Genomic DNA, 14,505 nt, shown 5'->3' with positions numbered 1-14,505 from the left:
CTGATCTTGTCCTACATCCTCTCACCAGTGAAGCCTTATTTGCCAATTTCTAGTCCTCGAACAGATCCAACTTTTCCCTACCTTGAGACCTTTGCACAGGTTAGTCCTTCTCCCTAGGTACCCCTTTCCCGCCTTTCTTTTGGAAGGCCTTCTAATGTCACCGGAAACGTCATTACCTCAAAAAGACCTTTCCTGACCACACTGCCTCAGTAGGACTCTGATTTTATTTTCTCTGGTGCCTCCCTGCTCCTTGAACAGCCCTGGTCACAATCAGGACGTATTAATTTGTTTTCTTACTTGATGAATGTCTCCATCCCCCAGTCGATTACATGCTACATGTGGACAGGGACCATTATGTCTGTACTGCTTAAGTTGAGGACCACAATAAATACTTGACGGATGAATGAATGGACAGATAAATGACTACACTGGGGAGCCGGGAAAACCACTCCCCCTTTGAGGTTGGTGGAGATGAAACACGTAGTGAAGACTCAGAGCCATCTTGAGGCCAAGTGCATTCTATTTTAATAGCTTTCTCAAGAGGAAAGGCCACTGTTGCCAGGGGCGATTCTGGGTAGAATAGGGCTGAGTTGGGTGAGAGGGGTGAGTGACTGAGAGAGAGGAAATACATTCTCATTATGGTGAAGGACAGCCCTTATTTATATTAATGTTTAATTCCACTGACCTAGTTTAGACTCACTAGCTTTACGAGTTTATTTTTGGCTTTTTTTTTTTTTCTTTTGGGAAGAGGTTCATCAGAGATTAGAGCTGCAGTAACAGCATGTTTCAATATGTTGCTCCCTGGTGATATGAAACACCCTGAGGAATAGCTCTGTATTGTGTATTGTTAATGCCTTGCAAATCTATAGCATGTATTTGACATAAGTGCCTTAATACTGGGTGGCTGTAGTTCAGATTACAACATATCACAGTGATTTATATTTTATATTTATTTATATATTTGTTTATTTACTTCAAATGGTGAAAAGACAAATCACATAGTGTCGAAGTGCCATATACACAGTATGTCCTGACCTTATAATGGGAAGAGGAGAACAAAAATCTCCAACTTACTGAGAGTCAGCAAAGTATAAATAATCATGGATTTTAATAACCAGTATCAGGAAATATAGAGGCCCAAGGATGGAAATACAGAGATGAAATCAGTACAGGCAAGGATTTCTTATCTCGGAGCTATTGACATTTTGGGCCAGATAATTCTTTGTTGTGAGTGGCAGTTCTAGGCATGGTGAGATATTTAAGTAGGATTCATGGCTTCTACCAACTACATGCCTATAGCACTCCCCAGTTGTTACAACCAAAAATACCTCCTGACACTGCAGAATGTTCCCTGGAATGGGGTTAGGGGTCAAAATTGCCCCCAGTTGAGAAATGCTCACTGTTATTGAGAATTTATTTGCTAACATTTCTCAAGCACTGCTTTCTGTGCCCAGTGTACTGTATCCATCCTCTCAGTTACTCCTCAAAGGCAACCTATGAACTAGGTATTAACCTTATCTCCCTTTGTCTGAGGAAGAAACTGAGGCTACGTCATTTAGTAACTGCCTTTGATCACTCCATTAGGAAGCACTAAGGGATTGGTCTGATTTCACACTGGGGTTGGTCTGATTTCAAATCTTACCTCGAAACTACTATGCTATTACGTAGTGTTTTTCTCAATCTTCATTTAACGATGAGTTATCTATAGTTTATGAACTGCCTTCAATCAGTTTTCCTTTCCCTTCCTTCCACAAACATGTATCAGCACTAACTATATGTAAAGCAGCTGTACTAACTGAAGGCTGGAGAGGCTCTGCTGCCTACTCTCATTTTACTTTCCTAGATCCATTCTCTTCCCTTTTCCCCTCTGCTCTGTGTTCAGGGATGCTGATTTCTATAGACTGCTGTAACCAGCTTCCTTGCCTGATGCTTTTCTGCTGAGCTCAGCCAATGAGAGGCACCAGCAGGAGATCAGGGTGAGAAGAGAGAGAGGTTGGAGTATTTAATCTACTGGCTCCTTCCTGCCAGCTAGCACTTTGGCACTTCTGTATCTAAAACCACAGTTCTTGTTGAGTGGCCTGTCATTTGTGCTTCAAGTTCTCACCAGTAACCTCCTCCCTTGCCTCTACAAACTCTGGGCTCCCTGCTGTTGCTAGCCCCAGGGAGTTTCTCCATCCGTTATAGCTTTTCCTTGCTCTGTCCAACCTTCTTTAAATAATCCCTTCACTATGTACCCCTCAATTGCCCAGTCTGGGTGAGGCAGCTGTGTTCTGCCAGCTGTGTTCTGCTATGACTGATACAGAGGAATGAAAGACACTAATAAAGGATGAGAGCCTAACCCTTCCCTGGGAAAATTTTCAAACTATTTGGGAGACAAATTGTTCAGACCAAATAGCTAAAGTAATTATGTTGTGTACATAGAAAATGTACAGTATACTAACAATAGTAGCAATAGTAAAGACTTTCATTGAGCATCTGCTTTAAACCAGGGCATTCAGCCTGGGCAACATAGCAAGACTTCATCTTTAGTTAAAAAAAAAAAAAAAAAAAAATTCACCAGGTGTGGTGGCATGCAACTGTAATCCTAGTTACTCAGAAGGCTGAGGCAGGAAGATTGCTCGAGTATGGCAGATCAAGGCTGCAGGGAGCTGTGATCTCCACTGCACTCCAGTCTGGACAACAGAGCAAAACCCTGTCTCCAAATAAATAAAAAGAAACAGGGCATTAAAGTCTTCCTCTCACTTAGTCCTGACAATAACCCTGTGGGGTGTGTGTTACTGGTCGCCTTTATGGTTGAGGAAATAGGATTAGAGAAATTAGGTAACATATTTAAGGACATACAGCTAGTAATTGGCAGAGTATGTTACTGAATTTAATGACCAAAGTAGAGTTGAACTAATATTAACCTCAATTGCAAACCAATGTGATTTTTTAAAAAAAGGAAATAAGCGTAAGAACAAGCAAATATTTTTGAGAGAACTGTTTGCAGTTGAAAAGGCACTAATTCAAATGACACTAATTTAGAAATTGTCCTTGCTCAGGCAAGGAATCTGCAACTCTTCCTGAATAAGATTCTGGAATAATTATTTCCTCTCTAACATTTATAGTCTTGGGACAGTGAAGGCTACAGTCCAAAAGAGATCACTTTTTAAAATCAAGGGCTTTGAAATTAAAGATGACTTCAGTGAGTCTTTAATTGCTGTATTTTAAAGATAGTTTGTGTTCATGATATATTATTGCACAAAATGGGTCTATCAGGGAATAAGACATTTTGACCCAAGGGTTTGACCCTGCCATTTCAATGCCACAAACGTCTAAATGTCTTGATTACAAACATTAATCAGACTTAAATCAACACTGGAGAATCTTCATCAAGGCAGTTGTTTCTTGGACAAATATCAGTAAGCCAATTTAATTCTTTAATCAAATTTCCTATTTTTTTTGAGATGTAGTTTTGCTCTTGTCACCCAGGCTGGAGGGCAGTGGTGTGATCTCAGCTCACTGCAACCTCCGCCTCCTGGGTCCAAGTGATTCTCCAGCCTCAGCTTCCCAAGTAGCTGGGATTACAGGTGCCCACCATTACAACCAGCTAATTTTTGTATTTTTAGTAGCGATGAGGTTTCATCATGTTGGCCAAGCTGGTCTCACACTTAGGAGTTCAAGTACTTCACCTGCCTCGGCCTCCCAAAGGGCTGGGATTACAGGTATGAGCCACCGAGCCTGGCCATGATTCTTCAATCAAGTTTCTATCCAACACAATAAAATCATTTCCAATTTTTCAATATTTTTATTTTATCAATTATTTTCATAGGGGTGAGCTCATTTCTTTTGAAAATCTTTAATACATATTTACTTCATCTGCCAGTTTTTATTCACAATGATTTCAAATATATATTGCCACAGTGATTTTTTTCATTGGCCATTATTTCTACTGAGGTTCATTTTCCTGGGTCAACTGTTATATATCTAGATTTTGTCAAGAGGGTGCTATTTCCCATCAATTTTTAGGTACTATCAACTTGGTATTTCTTTTTTCTTTCTTTATTTTTATTTATTTATTTTTGAGGCAGAGTCTTGCACTGTTGCCCAGGTTGGAGTGCAATGGTGTAATCTCAGCTAACTGCAACCTCCGCCTCCCAGGTTCACGTAATTCTCCTGCCTCAGCCTCCCAAGTAGCTGGGACTACGGGCGCATATCACCACACCCAGCTAAATTTTTGTATTTTTAGTAGAGATGGGGTTTCACTATGTTGGCCAGACTGGTCTTGAACTCCTGACCTCATGATCTGCCCGCCTCGGCCTCCCAAAGTGCTGGGATTACAGGTATGAGCCACTGCACCCAGCCTCAATTTGATATTTCTAAATGCTGAATGTTTCTAAATGGAATAAAACGCTGAATACATCTAAATGGAATAAAAATAATAAATGAGATAAAAGATTGCTAGCCTTATGAGAAAACTGGGGTACAAGATTTTGAGTCTGACTCTCCAGAAAAATGAGACTTAGAGAGGTCAAGAGGCAGAGAATGAGAGAGAAAAAGTAAAACTGGACAAAGAGAGAGAGCTGAAGCTCTCCTGGTGGTCTGGTTTCCTATTCTTAAAGTCTTCAGGGTCAAAGGGTGGGGTCAAAAAGTCCGGCTTCAGGCCAAGGTTGATTGCTATTTGCCATCATCATTCTTTATTTTCCTTAGTGGCACCCAGCTATATCTTATTTGTATAACTTCTCTTAGGTTCCAAGGTACCATTCTCCTGGTTTTCCTTCCGACTCCCTGACCTTCCTTCCCAGCATCCATGGTTTATTCCTCCTCCTCTGTTTGATGTCAAATGTTGGGGAGTTCCAGGGCCCTGACCTGGGTATCCTTTCCTCAGTGTCCTTTCTCTTTAGATGTTATCATCTAATAGGTGGCCTTAAGTGCCACCTTCTATGCAAATAGCACTCAGAACTGTATCTCTAGCCTTGACCTTCCACTAAGCACTAGACTCTTAGATCCAATGCTTAACGGATACCTCTACCTGGATGGTGGAGTATAGTATGCATCTCAAACCTAACACAGCCCATACAAAATTCTGGACTTTTCCATCCTAAACCACTTCCTCCTCCAACTCTTCCTCCTCCAACTCAATAAACAATACCACCATGTACTCAATTGCACAAACCAAAAAATGTAGACATTATTCTTGATTTAGCTTTTTCTTTCTTTTTCCTTCACTTAATCCATCGTCAAGTTCTGTTGAGTCTATTGCCAAATATAGCTCAGATCCTACTACCTCTGTACATCTGCACTGCTGCCACTTGAATCCTTGCCACAGTCCTTTGCTGATCAATTGTCATGTTTCCTCATTGAAATCCCAGCGCTTACTGTTGCTTTTCATACTTTCTAGATATTAGTTATCTCTTAAAAAAATATATTGAATCATTTTGCTCCTCATGCCTGAAACTTCCAATGGCTTTCTATTGCACTTAGAATAGCATTCAAACTGTTTCCTCTGGCTCAGAAATAGCCACAAGAGCAAACCCCTGGGCACCTCTGTGATGTTATTACCTTTGCCCTCTCTTACTGGATGCCAGTGCCACAGACCTCCTTTCTCTTCCTCAAGCAGGCCAGTCTCAGGGTTTGTCCTTTCTCACAGCTTTTCCACAGCAATCATTGTTACATTTGCAGGGAATACTCATTCCTCTTATCTCATGTGACTGTATCCTTTTGTTGTTAGGGTTTCAGCCTAATTGACATCGCCCCAGACTGCCCAATCTAAAGTAGCTCCCAGGAAGTCTCTGTTGCATCACCCAGCTTTAACATTATACAAAGCACTTTACACTATCTGGTGTTTTTCTTATTAATTACTTGAACAGTCTTCTGTCTTATTCCACTAGAACGTCAGGTCCACAAGAGGAGGAATGAGGTTTGTCTTGCCTATTGCTGTATTTTCATCCTCTGGCACAGCGCCTATCATACAGTAGATGATGCATAATATCCATGAAACGAATATGTGTATGGTAATACCATACACATAAGAATATAAAGACACTGTGGGTGTTTCTTTAATAGACTCTCACCCCCATCATTCTGAACACATACAATTACATCTTAACATAAAACATTGCTTTCTAATTTTGCTGCAATTGCCACAATATAGCCATATCACTCACAAATAATCTTTGAATACCAGGATTATTTTCAAGTGGTCCACATTGGCCTGCACGTTTTCTGAATCTAATTACAACCACAGACCAGGGTGCAATTCTAACTCTGCTGCTAAGGACCTGTGTGATGCTGGTCAAGCCACTACCATTAGGGGCCCCTAATCTGGGAAATGACCTTCCCTAAGATCCCTTTCAGCTCTAAACAAGCAATGGAGAGTAGTAGTCAAAAGCATGGTTTTGGTACCAGATAGACCTGAACTAAAAACTATTTTCTATGTTGGAGAACATGGGCCTCAGTTTTTCCTCTAAAAGGTGAAGATGATAATGTTATCTATGGCCAAATAAATGAGCAATTTTATTCACATAAGCACCCAATATAACTACCAGTTTATAATGAGCACTCAAAGCATATTAGTAGTAGTGGCCATATCATATTATTCTTATTAATATAATCATCAACATCATTCATGAGTATCAATTTCTAAGAAGCAGCTTTTCAAGTACATGCCCACTAAGTATTAAAATCATTGGGGAAATTCTTCTGAAAGTATCTGATTAACTTCTTTATTACTCGGATTTGTTTTTACGAATGGTCTGTTGTCTGTTCTTTTCCAGAGCATGAATTTCTGATAATCATTGAGAGAACAAAATGACTTCCATTACCCAGTTAAAATACAGTTCTGTAGCAGAATTAATCCATGTCTTTGCACGCTAAGTCATAGAAAACTGAATAGCTGTATCCTAAAACCATAGCTTCACTCTTGAGGGTTTTTGTTCCCTGTGAGCCTCCTTTGCTGAATATCCCACTGTTATTTCTTTGCTTTTCCACTCCTGGTCCACAAGTAGAAATGCTGCCCATTAGGGCGATTGTGAGGGCCCAGGGCTTTTATGTGTGTTTGGTGCCTAGCACAGAGCTGTGCACAAAGCACAAAGGAGGCTGTCAGTTAAGCTGAGCTTTCTTCTCCCCTTCCAATTCAAATGAACCTGAGACAAAATCCAAACAAACTGGTACTGGTGGTGGGGAAACAAATCCAGAATAGAGGAATAGCAGTTTATGTAACCAGACTCTGCTTATAAACCAGCCCTTCTTAAACTGGGACCCGTGGTTCTTAGCTTTCATCAAGCTTTCTTAGAGGTTGATGCCCCAACAAAAGCTGAGTCAGTGATGTAAATTGCAAAAGGAGTTGGAGGGAAAGCACATTTGAATAAATCAAGTCAAACGCTCCACAATATTGTTAATATTTAACCAAGAGAGTAGCCTAACATTTTTACCTAATTGCTCTTTCCTCTTTTTTTTCCACATATTCCACCCACTCCTCCTACCAGCCAATCTTAAAAAAAAAAAAAAATCTGTAAGCCAACATTCTCCTGCACTCCTTCAGAGCTGCTCATTGCATAATCACCTCTAGAGTTATCTGCTTCATTTCATCTCTCAGAAGTACACAATATCCACACCAGAAGCCTCAAGAAAATGCATGCATTTGGCACTATGGATTTATATTTGTTGTTTAGAAATAATTGCAAACCTACCATTTGTAGATTAAAGAATATGGCATATGACTGTTAAAAGCCCTGCATTATAAAGCCTTATTTCAATCCTACCCCATCATTCAAAGCCCAGCTTAAGGCTTCCTAAGACCTTCTCCAGCAGTTACTTCTGTTCCTTCTCTGACAGGTGTGCCACCTAATGTTTTGCTCAGGCAGCTGAACAATGGCATCAATGCTGTAATTGGTAATTCACAATTCTTTCATACGGGCCAAGGGCTGGTGCTTATTAAATCCTCATCAGCTGATTTTTGTTAGAAAGTATCTTCTCAAAATGAGGACATCCATTGTCTCTAAATGTCGTAATTTAAGCAAATTATAAACTTAAAACAACAAAAAGGACATTATGTGGGAGTACGAACTAAACATTACAGATACTAGTATTTATTTGGCTTTAATATTTTAAGACTTTTTTATCTACCTCACTGTTTTTTAATGGCTTAAATGTCTTTTATCTACCTATATTTCCTCCTAAGACTAAATAATAAGTTTATCTTATGTAATGGTATATATAAAATCAAATTACATTAAAAAGATTTTCATTATGAGGCAAAGTATTTACACAGTAATGCCAAGTAAAAGAGGCAAAATACATAATTATATACAGTATGGCTTCCACTATTAAAAATATTCAAAAACAACTGGAAGGAGATACACAAAAATATTAACATATGATACTTATTTTTGGTGGTGGAAACACAGGTGATTGTTAAGTTACTTTTATATACTTTCCTGCATGTGTACATTTTATACAATGTGCATAATTTTACTATATAATCAAGTAAACGCCACTTTTTAAAAAGTCTTTTTGCCTTAATACGTAAGGTGGCCTTCAGGTGAGGTGACGCTGCTCAAGCTGTCTAGCTAATATGTCCAAGTTTCATCAGTTAGTGAGTACTAGAGCTGAAATCTGAAAACGGAAACTGTCATTCCTTAGAAATGACCCCTTCCTGCTAGAAACTGAGTTACTAAAAAAGCCATCTTTTCTATTTAGAATCGGGGTAAAGGTACAATCACACATCAAGAGTCGTTCAGCTTCAGATGTGCATGCAATCTCATTTTAAAGGCAGCAAGAAAACAACTGGCACGTGCTGTTTCAGGCAACATGTGCTGTCTAGATAGTTCTACAGGCATTATGCAATTCACTCATAGGAGCAATTAAGTGGTTCAGAATGCATCCTCTCTATCTTCTGAAAGAAAGCTCTTTTAGGAAATTGACGTTGGACCCCTTTCTGAATTACAAGTGAGTAGATTATGCACCTCTCCATAAGAGAGGGCATTTGAAAGCATCAGACCAAGGGCATGGCTCTCCAGGCAAATGATTTATGTATATATGTGTAAGACCCTTTTAGTTAGTGACCCTCCTGATTCTCTGACTTTCTGGTAGAAATTAAATGAGCTGTTTTCTGAGGCTGTGGATGGCAGTTGATGGATAAAGCATAGGAGTAGAAGGGCAATGGACAAAAACGTTTAAACACAAACAAATGGAAAAATATTTCATACTCATGGATTAGAAGAATATCATTAAAATAGTCATATTGCCCACAACAATCTACAGACTCAATGCTATTTCTATCAAATTACCAATGCCATTTTTTACAGAATTTAAAAAAAAAACTATTCTAAAATCTATCTGGAATCAAAAAAGAGCCCAAATAGCCAAAGCAATAATAAGCAAAAAGAGTAAAGTTGGAGGAATCACATTACCCGACCTCAAACTATACTACAAGCCCACAGTAACCTAAACAGCATGGTACTGGTACAAAAACAGACACATAATCCAGTAGAACAGAATAGAGGACCCAGAAATAAAGCCACACACCTACAAGCATCTGATCTTCAACAAAGTTGACAAAAATAAGCAATGGGGAAAGGACTCCTTATTCAATTAGTGGTGCTGGGATAGCTGGCTAACCATATGCAGAAGAACCAAACTGGACCCCTTCATTTTACATATATAAAAATAAACTCGAGATGTATTGAAGACTTAACTGTAAGTCCTAAATTATTAAAATCATAGAAGAAAACCTAGGAAATACCATTCTCAACATCAGCCTTGGGAAATAATTTATGACTAAGGCCTCAAAAGCACTTGCTACAAGAAAAAAAAAAAATTGGCAATGGGACCTAATTAAACTAAAGAGCTTCTGCATAGCAAAGAAAACTATTAACAAACAACCTACAGAATAAGATAAGGTATTTGTGAACTACTCATTTGACAAAGGTCTAACGTCCAGAATCTATAAGGAACTTAAGCAACTGAGCAAGCAAAAAACAAATAACCCCATTGAAAAGTGGGCAAAGGACATGAACAGACACTTCTCAAAAGAAAACATACAAATGGCCAACAAACAGCAGAGGCTGTGCTTTGTTTACTACCAAATCTCACATGCTATGCCTTGTTGCCAACACAGAGCAGAAGCTCAATAAATTTTTACTGAATGAACAAATGAATGAATGAAATACATGGAACTTTTCAACGAGAGACAGTGGCCATATATCTCTCTTATCTCCGCACACAGTTAGCACTTACTAAATTTATATTAATCATATCATACCAACTTTGAAATAATAAGGTAAAAGATAGTTGCAACTGCACTAAATCTACATAGGCCCTGAAATCCGTTGGTAGATGCTGAAAGTAAGCACTTGTAATATATCACCTGAGAAACTCATTTCCCCAATCCTGTCAAACTCATTGTTTTCTGGGCCAAACCACCAGTCTTTGAAAGGTGATGTGAAGATCTAAAAACACAGTAAAAATGTAAAAGAAGCCACACATGTAACTTTAAATTCTTATAGCTCCCTTAATAAAGTAAAAAAAAATAGATGAAATTTTCACGATATGTTTAACTCAATATATCCACAATATTATCATTTAAAAACATAATCAGTACACATGCTCGCTCACTTGGGCAGCACGTATACTACAATTGGAGTGATTACAAAGAAGATTAACATAGCCCCTAGGCAAGGATGACATAAATTCATGAAGCAGTTCATATAAAAATTTCTTTTACCTATTCATGTGATATTTTACTTTTTTTTTTTTTTTTTTTTTTTTTGAGATGGAGTCTCGCTCTGTCGCCCAGGCTGGAGTGCAGTGGCGCAATCTCGGCTCACTGCAAGCTCCGCCTCCCGGGTTCACGCCATTCTCCTGCCTCAGCCTCTCCGAGTAGCTGGGACTACAGGCGCCCGCCACCACGCCCGGCTAATTTTTTTGTATTTTTAGTAGAGACGGGGTTTCACCATAGTCTCGATCTCCTGACCTCGTGATCCGCCCTCCTCGGCCTCCCAAAGTGCTGGGATTACAAGCGTGAGCCACCGCGCCCGGCTTACTTTTTTAATATATAATCTCTTCTAAATCTGTGTGTTTCACATGTATGGTGCATCTTGGTATGGGTTTATAACTTTCCACACGTCTAATTCAATCCTGGGAAGAAGTTACACTATGAGAGAACCTGGATTATAGTGGTTCTCAAACTTACAATTCCTTGAAAACTGTCAAGCCATATTCTGAAAATACAACACAAATTTGTTGCTGCAAGACCATGTTTCAAATGAAGCTGGGCTATACTTTATGCTCCGCCATCCTTAGGAATTATCTCCGTGAAGCTTAATTGTTAAGCACAGGGAGTACCCACTCTCCTCCTCTTTCAGCTGTTTTTATTACTTTAAAGATCAAAGCAATTAGTCAATGAAATGAATCACTAAACAAATTATAACATTTTAAAGTTAACTCCATTTTGACACAAACTTCACAAGACAGGTTTTGCGGGACTTCCGTCTTCTTTTTGGTCCCTCTCTTAACAGAGCTAGTCAATACTTTTGAAATTGTTCTGTCCTTTCTACATGTATATAGTTATGTAAAACAAATTAAATTTCCATTTCTTAGTATTCTGAGAGACTGCTGTTCTTAAAATAAATGAAGATAAAATACGTAGGTAAATATTCACTAACAAGGTACCTACATGATTAATCATGGCAATACAGATTATAATAGCCCTGTACTGGAACAACCAAAATGCCCACCAGCAGTAGAATGGGTGAAATATTGTGTGATAGTCAATGGAATTCTACACATAATGAACATCAACTACTGCTAGATAAAAAAAAACAAACTCACAAATTAGTTAGTGAAGAGGCCAGTCCCCGAGATATCACACAATGATTTCATTTATATAAAGTTCAAAACTGGAAAAATTAATCTATAGTCCGAGAAATCAGGATAATGGTGACCGGGGGTGGGGGAGAAGTGATTGGCAGGGGGCAGGATGGGTCTCCTGGGGGACAGATAACATTCTGTTCCTTGATCTGGGTGCAGATTACATGGGTGTGTGCGTGTAGGATTTATACAATTCTCTAACATTCATTATGCTTCAATATCACTTCCGTAAAAATAATCAGACACACGAGAAAGGTAGAAGCTTGCTATCATACACTCCTGCCCCATGTGTTTCTGTTAAAAATTGGTCATATTGTGCTGCTTCCTGCTTCTACCTTTTTGAGTTTCTAACTAAATCAAGGCAAAACAACTGATAGGGCTTTTAAGTAAAAGGCACGTTTTCCTCCGTGTTTGTGTCTTTCCTTCTCCCTCACTCTCCCTTCTCTTTCCCATGCCTTCCTGCACTCCCTAGGCCCAGGTCTTTCTCTTCTTCAAGCAAATTTACTTAAAAGAAGGAAAGATGAGTAATAACTACACTTTTCTGATTGGATTAGAACAGCTTTGGGATATATCTGAAATCTTCAGATGATATGAAGAATTTGAATGGTTAAAATATTTATTGTTGATTTCTCATTTCATTCTCCGATTTGTGCTGTAAGAGAGATCAAATTTCTCTACCCATTTAACTCCTGTAGAGTATGGCTGTGGGGGATGCATATATTTTAATAAAGCTTTAAATTAACAGTTTCATGATACTCTGACCTGCTCTTGCTATGAATACTTAGCATATTTATAAGAAATATTGTTATGGCCAAAAGGAAGACAAAATGTGTTATGTATACCAAAGCCTATATGTAACAGGAAAAAATCCTTTCCCATTTTAACTGTTTCTGAACCGGTGTCTCTTCAGGAAAAGATTTAGCTAACTGAAGGCTTTGGAGGCAGTCCCCAAGGAATTGACTACTTGTGGGCTTAGAGTGTCTCTCACTCACCACCCCCACTGATCCTCAAATAAATTTGTTTACAAAGGTGGGTATGTTATTATTCTCCCCCACCCAGGAAAGTAACTTGTGTTAAAACAACCTCATTTCCAAACATCATATAGAAATTACAGGAGATGACTTAACAACAACAAAAAAATCAACGTGTAGCTTAGGACAGCCATTTAGAGAAAACACATTACTCCACGGTGAGGAAAAGGAAGAAAATTTCCCCCTGATGATGACTTTAAATATCTATGTATATATTTAAAGCAGCCATGGCTAAATGAAGCCTTCCCAGCACTGCTAGATAAACATGACCTCACTACCTTTGCAGGAACCTACCTTAGTGCAGAACCGTAAGAAGTTGTGTATTCAGAAAGCCTCACATTTTTCACAGGAGAGCTTTAAAAATGCAGTTTCTCTTGGAGCAAACCAAACAGAGCCGACACGTAGTCATCACTCTTTTCACATTTCAGTATCTTGTGCTAATCCCTCACATTTCAGTATCTTGTGCTAATCCCCCTAGTTTTCAAATCTCTTTAGTCCACAGTGACAAAGATCTACTAGTGACCCAGAAGCTAAGCCGAAGCCCAGGTTTTCCTCCTCCTCCTTATGAAAATGTTCTAACCAGAGTTGTGAATGAAGTGAAGGATCTAGTTAAAATTTTTTTTGGCCTTTCTCCACCTCGACCTAGGAGGAATCACATAAAATAGTCCAAGGCCAGGAAGTAAAAGCAAAGGCATATGAAGTCCCTAGAGCAGAGGTTACCTGGAGTCTCTAAGGATTTGAACACCTTACATCACTAGGATTTAAAATATCTCCTCTCTATTACATGGAGAATCAAAAGGTGACTGAAGGGCCTTTGTAAACATCATGATAACAGAATATTTGATAGACACTGCACCATTTGTTTGAGTTTGCTCTCTGGCTAACTTCAGAACCTCATATCTTGAAAGGTCAGATACACAGTATCGAGAAAGGTGTATTTTTGCTGAATGATGGTAAGCATCGCAAATCAATTTCAGCACAGTTTCCTGAGCAACAGGGAGGGGTCTCTGCATGATCTTTCAGGAAGTCACACCATTCAACACTGTCATATGAGATAGAATCTACATGCCATCTTTGTATTGCCTTAATTAAGGCAGCAGGGCTCCCTGGAAAAGGAAAAAACCTACTGCACAGTTTGGATGTTTAAGTTTGTAGAAACTTTTTGATTCTTTAATTCTCTGATTTTTTAGTCCTTTAATCCCTTAGAACCATGAACTATGAGTCAAAACAACTTCCAAACCTGGAGTTTCCCTTAAAGACAAAATGTCCATGGTTTATTAAGTAATTGCATAAAATTATTTGTTTAATCTCTTCTGTCTTTAAGCAGGTAGCTTATTTGGTGTACTGTGTAAATCAGTATGAAAATTCAAGAAATTACCTAGTACGAAGAAGCCAACATTTTGGGTCAGGGAGGTTGTCTGCTAGATAAATTGGTACAATGTGAACATTAACACAAGGTTCAAGTAGTTTCCAAATCAATTTTATTTAGAAAAGAATGCAGATTGCATGTGGGCTTCCAAGTTCAAATGTCTATATTACCACATTTCCCTTTGAGGGAAGAAAAACAGGATGTGTTTTAGGATGCTGCTACAAATCAACTCAAGGGCCCTTTAATAATTATAGT

General features: G+C 38.8%; 1 protein-coding gene and 1 pseudogene across 21 annotated transcripts in view; one reads left to right on the top strand and one right to left on the bottom strand.

Annotated features, from left to right (window-relative positions):
* The window catches only part of CADPS (calcium dependent secretion activator), a 477,516-nt gene that overhangs the window by 411,179 nt on the left and 51,832 nt on the right, over positions 1–14,505 (bottom strand). The gene's annotated exons all lie outside the window — the stretch shown is intronic.
* Positions 10,585–10,701, top strand: LOC129471739 (uncharacterized; annotated as a pseudogene).

This window comes from Symphalangus syndactylus, chromosome 21 (assembly GCF_028878055.3).
Source record: "Symphalangus syndactylus isolate Jambi chromosome 21, NHGRI_mSymSyn1-v2.1_pri, whole genome shotgun sequence".
Taxonomy (NCBI): domain Eukaryota; kingdom Metazoa; phylum Chordata; class Mammalia; order Primates; family Hylobatidae; genus Symphalangus; species Symphalangus syndactylus.
This window is presented reverse-complemented; position numbering and strand designations above follow the sequence as displayed.